Source organism: Hippopotamus amphibius, chromosome 4, assembly GCF_030028045.1.
Source record: "Hippopotamus amphibius kiboko isolate mHipAmp2 chromosome 4, mHipAmp2.hap2, whole genome shotgun sequence".
NCBI lineage: Eukaryota > Metazoa > Chordata > Mammalia > Artiodactyla > Hippopotamidae > Hippopotamus > Hippopotamus amphibius.
Window position 1 is genome coordinate 141,511,162 of NC_080189.1, and position 13,228 is coordinate 141,524,389.

Here is a 13,228-nt window from a genome sequence, read left to right on the forward strand (position 1 = left end):
TCCTGCTTAGGCTTCCCTCTGACAACCAAGTCAATCCCAAGGGCCTATGGGTTGGAGCTGCTTTAAAGGGACAAGAGTGACTTTGGGCACACAGTGTTCCCCCATGGAAAAATGGTGCTGAACCGAGCATAAATTTCCTCTTGCAAGGTTTCTTAACATTAAAATACTACATTGAATAAGGTTTCATGGACACTGCTGCAGGCCTTTCTGGATGGAAAATTTGCAGCTTACTTAGAGGCTACTGGTAAATTTTCATGAGTCTTCTAGGTAAAGAGGATAAGCTGCTAGGAAGGGGTTGCAAGCACCTTGTTCTCTTGGAAAACACTCAGTCTTCACCAAAGAGGCTTGCCAGCAGTGAAGAAAAGTCAAACAACAATGGTGTATGTCATGCAGATAAGATGCTGCATGAATCCTGGTTGAAAATGGACTAATGACTATTTTGCCCTCAGGCCCCAATATGAACATTGACACACAGCCTCATATCTGCAGCTTCCAAGCATGAAAGAGACAAAAATGCTATACATGGGACCACCTCTAATGAACTTTGCTCTGTAGAGACTGCATAGTGTGTAAGTCATAAGCGGGAGCAGTTGCTAGGTAGGCCTGGGTGACAGTGAGACTTGCCAGGCCCTAGCATTGCTCAGGGAAAAGCTGTACTTTTTCTTCAGGCTGATGCAATTCAAGGCTCTGCTTGAGGTAGAGACAGGTCAGGTAGCAGATCCCTGGTTGAAGGCAAAGCACAGAGTTGTTCTGTGCTGCTTCGATTTCCACACCCAGGCTGAGAAGCATGGAAGGAAAAGCCTCTCTAGAACTGGGTACCTGAGCAAGTTTCAGAGCAGGGGGAAGTCTGGTTCTATAAGCAAGAGAGCCCTGCTTAGGCCTTCACTCTTGCAATAAGGGTGATCCAAGTACCTGTGGGTTGGAGGATGCTATTAAGACACTGGAGAGATTTCAGCAAATAGTGTTCCCCCATGGAAAATGGTGTAGACCAGAGAGTCCGTTTCCTCCTGCAAGGCATTGTAGCATGAAAGCAGTCCATTGACTAAGATTTCATGGAAACTGCTTTAGGCATTTCTGCATGGAAAAACTGTGGCTACTTGGAGGCTAGTAGTGAAGTTTAGTTTGTCCTCTAGATCAGGAGTGTTGTAGGATGAGATCTTGGCAAGGGATTGCAAGCAACTTGTTTCTTTGGATAGACTCACTTTTCCCAAAGAGGCTTGCCAGCAGTGAAGAAAAGTCTAGCAGCAATGGTGTTTGGCATGCAGCTAAGAGGCCACATGAATCATGCTTGAAAATGGGGTTATGACTGTTTTGCCATCAGTCCCTATTGTGAAAGTTGACACACAGCTCTGATTCTGCAGCTTCAGAGCAGTGAAAGAGTCACACGTGCCACACAGTGCAATGTTGTATAATGAACATTGCTCAGAGAGGTTCTGCATGGGGTGTATGCCCTAAGCAGGAGCAGGGCCTAGGTAGGCCTAGGTGACAGTGGGACTTGCCAGGGCCTAGCAGGGCTCAGGGGGAAAACTGTTAGCTTGCTTCATGCTGGAGGCAAGTTCCAGTTTCTGCTTAAGGTAAAGAGACTTCTCTTAGGACTTCCCAGGATGAATGTAAGCACATTGTTTTTCTCAGTGCAGCTCCACATTCCTCAATGGGGTCGATCAGCCCTGGCAGTCAGAGACTCCCTAGAACTGTTTTCCTGGGGCAGTTTGAAAGTTGGGAATGTCTAGCTCTCCAAGGAAGACAGGCCTGTGTTTACCATAGCTTTAAATACAAATGTGATTCCAAGGGTTCCTCACTCTAGATGGTGCTCTAAAGCCATAGGAGAGAGTATCCACACACACTGTTCTCTAATAGAAACTGTGCAAAACCAAGCATCCATTTGTACAGAAAGGCACTCTCCTGTGAAGCCCCACGTTGACCAAGGTTTCATCCAAACTGCTGCAGGCCTTTCTGGATGGAGAAACTGCAGTTTACTTGAAGGCTAGTTTCATGTTTTGTGTGTTTTCTATATCAAGACTGTTGTGGGATGAGATCCTCGCAAAGGATGGCAAGCAACTTGTTTCTTTAGATAGAATCACTTTCCCCAAAGAGGCTTGCCAGCAGTGAAGAAAAGTCAAGCAACAAGGGTGTTTGGTATGCATCTAAGAGGGCTCATGAATCCCGCTTGAATATGGGGTTATGAATGTTTTGCCATCAGGCTGCAAAGTGAATGTTGACACAAAGCCTCTGATCCTACAGCTTCCAAGCTGTGCAAGAGACACCCATGCCACACACTGCAACATTCTATAGTGAACTTGCTCCAGAGAGGTTCTGCATAGGATTTATGGCTGAAGTGGGAGTAGGCCCTACACAGTTGTAGGTGATACTGGGACTTACCAGAGCCTAGCAGGGCCCAGGGGAAAAACTGTTCAATTACTTCATGCTGGAGGCAAATTCGAATTTCTGTTTAAAGCAGAGAGACTTTTGGTATGACTTTCCAGGATGAATGCTAAGCACAATGTTTTTCTCTCTACAGCCCCAAGTTCCTCATTGGGGCTGACCAGCCTGGCAGTCAGAGACTCCCTAGTACTGCGTTCTTGAGGCAGCTTGAAAGCTGTGGAAATCTAGCTCTTCAGTGAACAGAGCCTGCATTTAACATTGCTTTGCATACAAAGATGATTCCAAGGGCTCCTCTCTCTACAGGGTGCTCTGAAGCCACAGGAGAAACTACCCACACTCACTGTTCTCTAATGGAAACTGTGAAACCAAGCATCCATTTGTACAGAAAGTCGCTCTCCTGTTGAAGCACTACATTGACCAAGGTTTCATGGAAAGTGCTGTAGGACATTCTGGATGGAGAGCCTGAAGCTCACATGGAGGCTATTGGTCCAATTTCACTCACCGTCGAATTAGAGTGCTGTGGGATGAGGTTCTAGCAAGGAATGGCAAGCACCCCGTTTCTTTCAATTAGACTCACATGTTCTCAGGAACACTTACCAACAGTGGAGAGAAGATGGGCAACAAGGGTGATTTCCATGCAGCCTGGAGACCACAACTGTCCTGCTTCCCTTTGTGTAAATAACTGCTACTCCCAGGAGGCTCCAATATCAAAGTGGTCACACTGCCTCTATATCTGCAGTTTCCAAACCATGATAAGACACACAGGCCACACACTGAGCCCTTCCATGAATAAATTTTGCTCCACAGAGGGTCTGCATGCCATGTATGGCCTAAGCGAGTGAAGGCCCTAGGAAGTCTAGGGGACCCTGGGACTTGCCATTGCCTCGTAGTGCTCAGGGAAAACATGTCCATTTTCTTCAAGTTGGATGCAAATTCGAGTTTCTGCTTCAGGTAAAAGAGGTCAGGTAGGAGAGCCCAGGGTGAAGGCAAAGCACAGAGTTTTTTCCATGCAGCTCCAGTTTCCTCACCTGGGCCAACAAGCATGGAAGGAAAAGCCTCCCTACAACTGGATTCCTGAGGAAGTTTCAAAGCAGAGGGAACTCTGACGACACAAGCTAGAGTGCCCTGCTTAGGCCTTCCCTCTGACAACCAAGTCAATCCCAAGGGCCTATGGGTTGGAGCTGCTTTAAAGGGACAAGAGTGACTTTGGGCACACAGTGTTCCCCCATGGAAAATGGTGCTGAACCGAGCATAAATTTCCTCTTGCAAGGTTTCTTAACATTAAAATACTACATTGAATAAGGTTTCATGGACACTGCTGCAGGCCTTTCTGGATGGAAAATTTGCAGCTTACTTAGAGGCTACTGGTAAATTTTCATGAGTCTTCTAGGTAAAGAGGATAAGCTGCTAGGAAGGGGTTGCAAGCACCTTGTTCTCTTGGAATACACTCAGTCTTCACCAAAGAGGCTTGCCAGCAGTGAAGAAAAGTCAAACAACAATGGTGTATGTCATGCAGATAAGATGCTGCATGAATCCTGGTTGAAAATGGACTAATGACTATTTTGCCCTCAGGCCCCAATATGAACATTGACACACAGCCTCCATATCTGCAGCTTCCAAGCATGAAAGAGACAAAAATGCTATACAATGGGACCACCTCTAATGAACTTTGCTCTGTAGAGACTGCATAGTGTGTAAGTCATAAGCGGGAGCAGTTGCTAGGTAGGCCTGGGTGACAGTGAGACTTGCCAGGCCCTAGCAGTGCTCAGGGAAAAGCTGTACTTTTTCTTCAGGCTGGATGCAATTCAAGGCTCTGCTTGAGGTAGAGACAGGTCAGGTAGCAGATCCCTGGTTGAAGGCAAAGCACAGAGTTGTTCTGTGCTGCTTCGATTTCCACACCCAGGCTGAGAAGCATGGAAGGAAAAGCCTCTCTAGAACTGGGTACCTGAGCAAGTTTCAGAGCAGGGGGAAGTCTGGTTCTATAAGCAAGAGAGCCCTGCTTAGGCCTTCACTCTTGCAATAAGGGTGATCCCAAGTACCTGTGGGTTGGAGGATGCTATTAAGACACTGGAGAGATTTTCAGCAAATAGTGTTCCCCCATGGAAAATGGTGTAGACCAGAGAGTCCGTTTCCTCCTGCAAGGCATTGTAGCATGAAAGCAGTCCATTGACTAAGATTTCATGGAAACTGCTTTAGGCATTTCTGCATGGAAAAACTGTGGCTAACTTGGAGGCTAGTAGTGAAGTTTAGTTTGTCCTCTAGATCAGGAGTGTTGTAGGATGAGATCTTGGCAAGGGATTGCAAGCAACTTGTTTCTTTGGAATAGACTCACTTTTCCCCAAAGAGGCTTGCCAGCAGTGAAGAAAAGTCTAGCAGCAATGGTGTTTGGCATGCAGCTAAGAGGCCACATGAATCATGCTTGAAAATGGGGTTATGACTGTTTTGCCATCAGTCCCTATTGTGAAAGTTGACACACAGCCTCTGATTCTGCAGCTTCAGAGCAGTGAAAGAGTCACACGTGCCACACAGTGCAATGTTGTATAATGAACATTGCTCAGAGAGGTTCTGCATGGGGTGTATGCCCTAAGCAGGAGCAGGGCCTAGGTAGGCCTAGGTGACAGTGGGACTTGCCAGGGCCTAGCAGGGCTCAGGGGGAAACTGTTAGCTTGCTTCATGCTGGAGGCAAGTTCCAGTTTCTGCTTAAGGTAAAGAGACTTCTCTTAGGACTTCCCAGGATGAATGGTAAGCACATTGTTTTTCTCAGTGCAGCTCCACATTCCTCAATTGGGTCGATCAGCCTGGCAGTCAGAGACTCCCTAGAACTGTTTTCCTGGGGCAGTTTGAAAGTTGGGAATGTCTAGCTCTCCAAGGAAGACAGGCCTGTGTTTACCATAGCTTTAAATACAAATGTGATTCCAAGGGTTCCTCACTCTAGATGGTGCTCTAAAGCCATAGGAGAGAGTATCCACACACACTGTTCTCTAATAGAAACTGTGCAAAACCAAGCATCCATTTGTACAGAAAGGCACTCTCCTGTTGAAGCCCCACGTTGACCAAGGTTTCATCCAAACTGCTGCAGGCCTTTCTGGATGGAGAAACTGCAGTTTACTTGAAGGCTAGTTTCATGTTTTGTGTGTTTTCTATATCAAGACTGTTGTGGGATGAGATCCTCGCAAAGGATGGCAAGCAACTTGTTTCTTTAGATAGAATCACTTTTCCCCAAAGAGGCTTGCCAGCAGTGAAGAAAAGTCAAGCAACAAGGGTGTTTGGTATGCATCTAAGAGGTCTCATGAATCCCGCTTGAATATGGGGTTATGAATGTTTTGCCATCAGGCTGCAAAGTGAATGTTGACACAAAGCCTCTGATCCTACAGCTTCCAAGCTGTGCAAGAGACACCCATGCCACACACTGCAACATTCTATAGTGAACTTTGCTCCAGAGAGGTTCTGCATAGGATTTATGGCTGAAGTGGGAGTAGGCCCTACACAGTTGTAGGTGATACTGGGACTTACCAGAGCCTAGCAGGGCCCAGGGAAAAACTGTTCAATTACTTCATGCTGGAGGCAAATTCGAATTTCTGTTTAAAGCAGAGAGACTTTTGGTATGACTTTCCAGGATGAATGCTAAGCACAATGTTTTTCTCTCTACAGCCCCAAGTTCCTCATTGGGGCTGACCAGCCTGGCAGTCAGAGACTCCCTAGTACTGCGTTCTTGAGGCAGCTTGAAAGCTGTGGAAATCTAGCTCTTCAGTGAACAGAGGCCTGCATTTAACATTGCTTTGCATACAAAGATGATTCCAAGGGCTCCTCTCTCTACAGGGTGCTCTGAAGCCACAGGAGAAACTACCCACACTCACTGTTCTCTAATGGAAACTGTGAAACCAAGCATCCATTTGTACAGAAAGTCGCTCTCCTGTTGAAGCACTACATTGACCAAGGTTTCATGGAAAGTGCTGTAGGACATTCTGGATGGAGAGCCTGAAGCTCACATGGAGGCTATTGGTCCAATTTCACTCACCGTCGAATTAGAGTGCTGTGGGATGAGGTTCTAGCAAGGAATGGCAAGCACCCCGTTTCTTTCAATTAGACTCACATGTTCTCAGGAACACTTACCAACAGTGGAGAGAAGATGGGCAACAAGGGTGATTTCCATGCAGCCTGGAGACCACAACTGTCCTGCTTCCCTTTGTGTAAATAACTGCTACTCCCAGGAGGCTCCAATATCAAAGTGGTCACACTGCCTCTATATCTGCAGTTTCCAAACCATGATAAGACACACAGGCCACACACTGAGCCCTTCCATGAATAAATTTTGCTCCACAGAGGGTCTGCATGCCATGTATGGCCTAAGCGAGTGAAGGCCCTAGGAAGTCTAGGGGACCCTGGGACTTGCCATTGCCTCGTAGTGCTCAGGGAAAACATGTCCATTTTCTTCAGGTTGGATGCAAATTCGAGTTTCTGCTTCAGGTAAAAGAGGTCAGGTAGGAGAGCCCAGGGTGAAGGCAAAGCACAGAGTTTTTTCCATGCAGCTCCAGTTTCCTCACCTGGGCCAACAAGCATGGAAGGAAAAGCCTCCCTACAACTGGATTCCTGAGGAAGTTTCAAAGCAGAGGGAACTCTGACGACACAAGCTAGAGTGCCCTGCTTAGGCCTTCCCTCTGACAACCAAGTCAATCCCAAGGGCCTATGGGTTGGAGCTGCTTTAAAGGGACAAGAGTGACTTTGGGCACACAGTGTTCCCCCATGGAAAATGGTGCTGAACCGAGCATAAATTTCCTCTTGCAAGGTTTCTTAACATTAAAATACTACATTGAATAAGGTTTCATGGACACTGCTGCAGGCCTTTCTGGATGGAAAATTTGCAGCTTACTTAGAGGCTACTGGTAAATTTTCATGAGTCTTCTAGGTAAAGAGGATAAGCTGCTAGGAAGGGGTTGCAAGCACCTTGTTCTCTTGGAATACACTCAGTCTTCACCAAAGAGGCTTGCCAGCAGTGAAGAAAAGTCAAACAACAATGGTGTATGTCATGCAGATAAGATGCTGCATGAATCCTGGTTGAAAATGGACTAATGACTATTTTGCCCTCAGGCCCCAATATGAACATTGACACACAGCCTCCATATCTGCAGCTTCCAAGCATGAAAGAGACAAAAATGCTATACAATGGGACCACCTCTAATGAACTTTGCTCTGTAGAGACTGCATAGTGTGTAAGTCATAAGCGGGAGCAGTTGCTAGGTAGGCCTGGGTGACAGTGAGACTTGCCAGGCCCTAGCAGTGCTCAGGGAAAAGCTGTACTTTTTCTTCAGGCTGGATGCAATTCAAGGCTCTGCTTGAGGTAGAGACAGGTCAGGTAGCAGATCCCTGGTTGAAGGCAAAGCACAGAGTTGTTCTGTGCTGCTTCGATTTCCACACCCAGGCTGAGAAGCATGGAAGGAAAAGCCTCTCTAGAACTGGGTACCTGAGCAAGTTTCAGAGCAGGGGGAAGTCTGGTTCTATAAGCAAGAGAGCCCTGCTTAGGCCTTCACTCTTGCAATAAGGGTGATCCCAAGTACCTGTGGGTTGGAGGATGCTATTAAGACACTGGAGAGATTTTCAGCAAATAGTGTTCCCCCATGGAAAATGGTGTAGACCAGAGAGTCCGTTTCCTCCTGCAAGGCATTGTAGCATGAAAGCAGTCCATTGACTAAGATTTCATGGAAACTGCTTTAGGCATTTCTGCATGGAAAAACTGTGGCTAACTTGGAGGCTAGTAGTGAAGTTTAGTTTGTCCTGTAGATCAGGAGTGTTGTAGGATGAGATCTTGGCAAGGGATTGCAAGCAACTTGTTTCTTTGGAATAGACTCACTTTTCCCCAAAGAGGCTTGCCAGCAGTGAAGAAAAGGCTAGCAGCAATGGTGTTTGGCATGCAGCTAAGAGGCCACATGAATCATGCTTGAAAATGGGGTTATGACTGTTTTGCCATCAGTCCCTATTGTGAAAGTTGACACACAGCCTCTGATTCTGCAGCTTCAGAGCAGTGAAAGAGTCACACGTGCCACACAGTGTAATGTTGTATAATGAACATTGCTCAGAGAGGTTCTGCATGGGGTGTATGCCCTAAGCAGGAGCAGGGCCTAGGTAGGCCTAGGTGACAGTGGGACTTGCCAGGGCCTAGCAGGGCTCAGGGGGAAACTGTTAGCTTGCTTCATGCTGGAGGCAAGTTCCAGTTTCTGCTTAAGGTAAAGAGACTTCTCTTAGGACTTCCCAGGATGAATGGTAAGCACATTGTTTTTCTCAGTGCAGCTCCACATTCCTCAATTGGGTCGATCAGCCTGGCAGTCAGAGACTCCCTAGAACTGTTTTCCTGGGGCAGTTTGAAAGTTGGGAATGTCTAGCTCTCCAAGGAAGACAGGCCTGTGTTTACCATAGCTTTAAATACAAATGTGATTCCAAGGGTTCCTCACTCTAGATGGTGCTCTAAAGCCATAGGAGAGAGTATCCACACACACTGTTCTCTAATAGAAACTGTGCAAAACCAAGCATCCATTTGTACAGAAAGGCACTCTCCTGTTGAAGCCCCACGTTGACCAAGGTTTCATCCAAACTGCTGCAGGCCTTTCTGGATGGAGAAACTGCAGTTTACTTGAAGGCTAGTTTCATGTTTTGTGTGTCTTCTATATCAAGACTGTTGTGGGATGAGATCCTCGCAAAGGATGGCAAGCAACTTGTTTCTTTAGATAGAATCACTTTTCCCCAAAGAGGCTTGCCAGCAGTGAAGAAAAGTCAAGCAACAAGGGTGTTTGGTATGCATCTAAGAGGGCTCATGAATCCCGCTTGAATATGGGGTTATGAATGTTTTGCCATCAGGCTGCAAAGTGAATGTTGACACAAAGCCTCTGATCCTACAGCTTCCAAGCTGTGCAAGAGACACCCATGCCACACACTGCAACATTCTATAGTGAACTTTGCTCCAGAGAGGTTCTGCATAGGATTTATGGCTGAAGTGGGAGTAGGCCCTACACAGTTGTAGGTGATACTGGGACTTACCAGAGCCTAGCAGGGCCCAGGGAAAAACTGTTCAATTACTTCATGCTGGAGGCAAATTCGGATTTCTGTTTAAAGCAGAGAGACTTTTGGTATGACTTTCCAGGATGAATGCTAAGCACAATGTTTTTCTCTCTACAGCCCCAAGTTCCTCATTGGGGCTGACCAGCCTGGCAGTCAGAGACTCCCTAGTACTGCGTTCCTGAGGCAGTTTGAAAGCTGTGGAAATCTAGCTCTTCAGTGAACAGAGGCCTGCATTTAACATTGCTTTGCATACAAAGATGATTCCAAGGGCTCCGCTCTCTACAGGGTGCTCTGAAGCCACAGGAGAAACTACCCACACTCACTGTTCTCTAATGGAAACTGTGAAACCAAGCATCCATTTGTACAGAAAGTCACTCTCCTGTTGAAGCACTACATTGACCAAGGTTTCATGGAAAGTGCTGTAGGACATTCTGGATGGAGAGCCTGAAGCTCACATGGAGGCTATTGGTCCAATTTCACTCACCGTCGAATTAGAGTGCTGTGGGATGAGGTTCTAGCAAGGAATGGCAAGCACCCCGTTTCTTTCAATTAGACTCACATGTTCTCAGGAACACTTACCAACAGTGGAGAGAAGATGGGCAACAAGGGTGATTTCCATGCAGCCTGGAGACCACAACTGTCCTGCTTCCCTTTGTGTAAATAACTGCTACTCCCAGGAGGCTCCAATATCAAAGTGGTCACACTGCCTCTATATCTGCAGTTTCCAAACCATGATAAGACACACAGGCCACACACTGAGCCCTTCCATGAATAAATTTTGCTCCACAGAGGGTCTGCATGCCATGTATGGCCTAAGCGAGTGAAGGCCCTAGGAAGTCTAGGGGACCCTGGGACTTGCCATTGCCTCGTAGTGCTCAGGGAAAACATGTCCATTTTCTTCAGGTTGGATGCAAATTCGAGTTTCTGCTTCAGGTAAAAGAGGTCAGGTAGGAGAGCCCAGGGTGAAGGCAAAGCACAGAGTTTTTTCCATGCAGCTCCAATTTCCTCACCTGGGCCAACAACATGGAAGGAAAAGCCTCCCTACAACTGGATTCCTGAGGAAGTTTCAAAGCAGAGGGAACTCTAACGACACAAGCTAGAGTGCCCTGCTTAGGCCTTCCCTCTGACAACCAAGTCAATCCCAAGGGCCTATGGGTTGGAGCTGCTTTAAAGGGACAAGAGTGACTTTGGGCACACAGTGTTCCCCCATGGAAAATGGTGCTGAACCGAGCATAAATTTCCTCTTGCAAGGTTTCTTAACATTAAAATACTACATTGAATAAGGTTTCATGGACACTGCTGCAGGCCTTTCTGGATGGAAAATTTGCAGCTTACTTAGAGGCTACTGGTAAATTTTCATGAGTCTTCTAGGTAAAGAGGATAAGCTGCTAGGAAGGGGTTGCAAGCACCTTGTTCTCTTGGAATACACTCAGTCTTCACCAAAGAGGCTTGCCAGCAGTGAAGAAAAGTCAAACAACAATGGTGTATGTCATGCAGATAAGATGCTGCATGAATCCTGGTTGAAAATGGACTAATGACTATTTGGCCCTCAGGCCCCAATATGAACATTGACACACAGCCTCCATATCTGCAGCTTCCAAGCATGAAAGAGACAAAAATGCTACACAATGGGACCACCTCTAATGAACTTTGCTCTGTAGAGACTGCATAGTGTGTAAGTCATAAGCGGGAGCAGTTGCTAGGTAGGCCTGGGTGACAGTGAGACTTGCCAGGCCCTAGCAGTGCTCAGGGAAAAGCTGTACTTTTTCTTCAGGCTGGATGCAATTCAAGGCTCTGCTTGAGGTAGAGACAGGTCAGGTAGCAGATCCCTGGTTGAAGGCAAAGCACAGAGTTGTTCTGTGCTGCTTCGATTTCCACACCCAGGCTGAGAAGCATGGAAGGAAAAGCCTCTCTAGAACTGGGTACCTGAGCAAGTTTCAGAGCAGGGGGAAGTCTGGTTCTATAAGCAAGAGAGCCCTGCTTAGGCCTTCACTCTTGCAATAAGGGTGATCCCAAGTACCTGTGGGTTGGAGGATGCTATTAAGACACTGGAGAGATTTTCAGCAAATAGTGTTCCCCCATGGAAAATGGTGTAGACCAGAGAGTCCGTTTCCTCCTGCAAGGCATTGTAGCATGAAAGCAGTCCATTGACTAAGATTTCATGGAAACTGCTTTAGGCATTTCTGCATGGAAAAACTGTGGCTAACTTGGAGGCTAGTAGTGAAGTTTAGTTTGTCCTGTAGATCAGGAGTGTTGTAGGATGAGATCTTGGCAAGGGATTGCAAGCAACTTGTTTCTTTGGAATAGACTCACTTTTCCCCAAAGAGGCTTGCCAGCAGTGAAGAAAAGTCTAGCAGCAATGGTGTTTGGCATGCAGCTAAGAGGCCACATGAATCATGCTTGAAAATGGGGTTATGACTGTTTTGCCATCAGTCCCTATTGTGAAAGTTGACACACAGCCTCTGATTCTGCAGCTTCAGAGCAGTGAAAGAGTCACACGTGCCACACAGTGCAATGTTGTATAATGAACATTGCTCAGAGAGGTTCTGCATGGGGTGTATGCCCTAAGCAGGAGCAGGGCCTAGGTAGGCCTAGGTGACAGTGGGACTTGCCAGGGCCTAGCAGGGCTCAGGGGGAAACTGTTAGCTTGCTTCATGCTGGAGGCAAGTTCCAGTTTCTGCTTAAGGTAAAGAGACTTCTCTTAGGACTTCCCAGGATGAATGGTAAGCACATTGTTTTTCTCAGTGCAGCTCCACATTCCTCAATTGGGTCGATCAGCCTGGCAGTCAGAGACTCCCTAGAACTGTTTTCCTGGGGCAGTTTGAAAGTTGGGAATGTCTAGCTCTCCAAGGAAGACAGGCCTGTGTTTACCATAGCTTTAAATACAAATGTGATTCCAAGGGTTCCTCACTCTAGATGGTGCTCTAAAGCCATAGGAGAGAGTATCCACACACACTGTTCTCTAATAGAAACTGTGCAAAACCAAGCATCCATTTGTACAGAAAGGCACTCTCCTGTTGAAGCCCCACGTTGACCAAGGTTTCATCCAAACTGCTGCAGGCCTTTCTGGATGGAGAAACTGCAGTTTACTTGAAGGCTAGTTTCATGTTTTGTGTGTCTTCTATATCAAGACTGTTGTGGGATGAGATCCTCGCAAAGGATGGCAAGCAACTTGTTTCTTTAGATAGAATCACTTTTCCCCAAAGAGGCTTGCCAGCAGTGAAGAAAAGTCAAGCAACAAGGGTGTTTGGTATGCATCTAAGAGGGCTCATGAATCCCGCTTGAATATGGGGTTATGAATGTTTTGCCATCAGGCTGCAAAGTGAATGTTGACACAAAGCCTCTGATCCTACAGCTTCCAAGCTGTGCAAGAGACACCCATGCCACACACTGCAACATTCTATAGTGAACTTTGCTCCAGAGAGGTTCTGCATAGGATTTATGGCTGAAGTGGGAGTAGGCCCTACACAGTTGTAGGTGATACTGGGACTTACCAGAGCCTAGCAGGGCCCAGGGAAAAACTGTTCAATTACTTCATGCTGGAGGCAAATTCGGATTTCTGTTTAAAGCAGAGAGACTTTTGGTATGACTTTCCAGGATGAATGCTAAGCACAATGTTTTTCTCTCTACAGCCCCAAGTTCCTCATTGGGGCTGACCAGCCTGGCAGTCAGAGACTCCCTAGTACTGCGTTCCTGAGGCAGTTTGAAAGCTGTGGAAATCTAGCTCTTCAGTGAACAGAGGCCTGCATTTAACATTGCTTTGCATACAAAGATGATTCCAAGGGCTCCTCTCTCT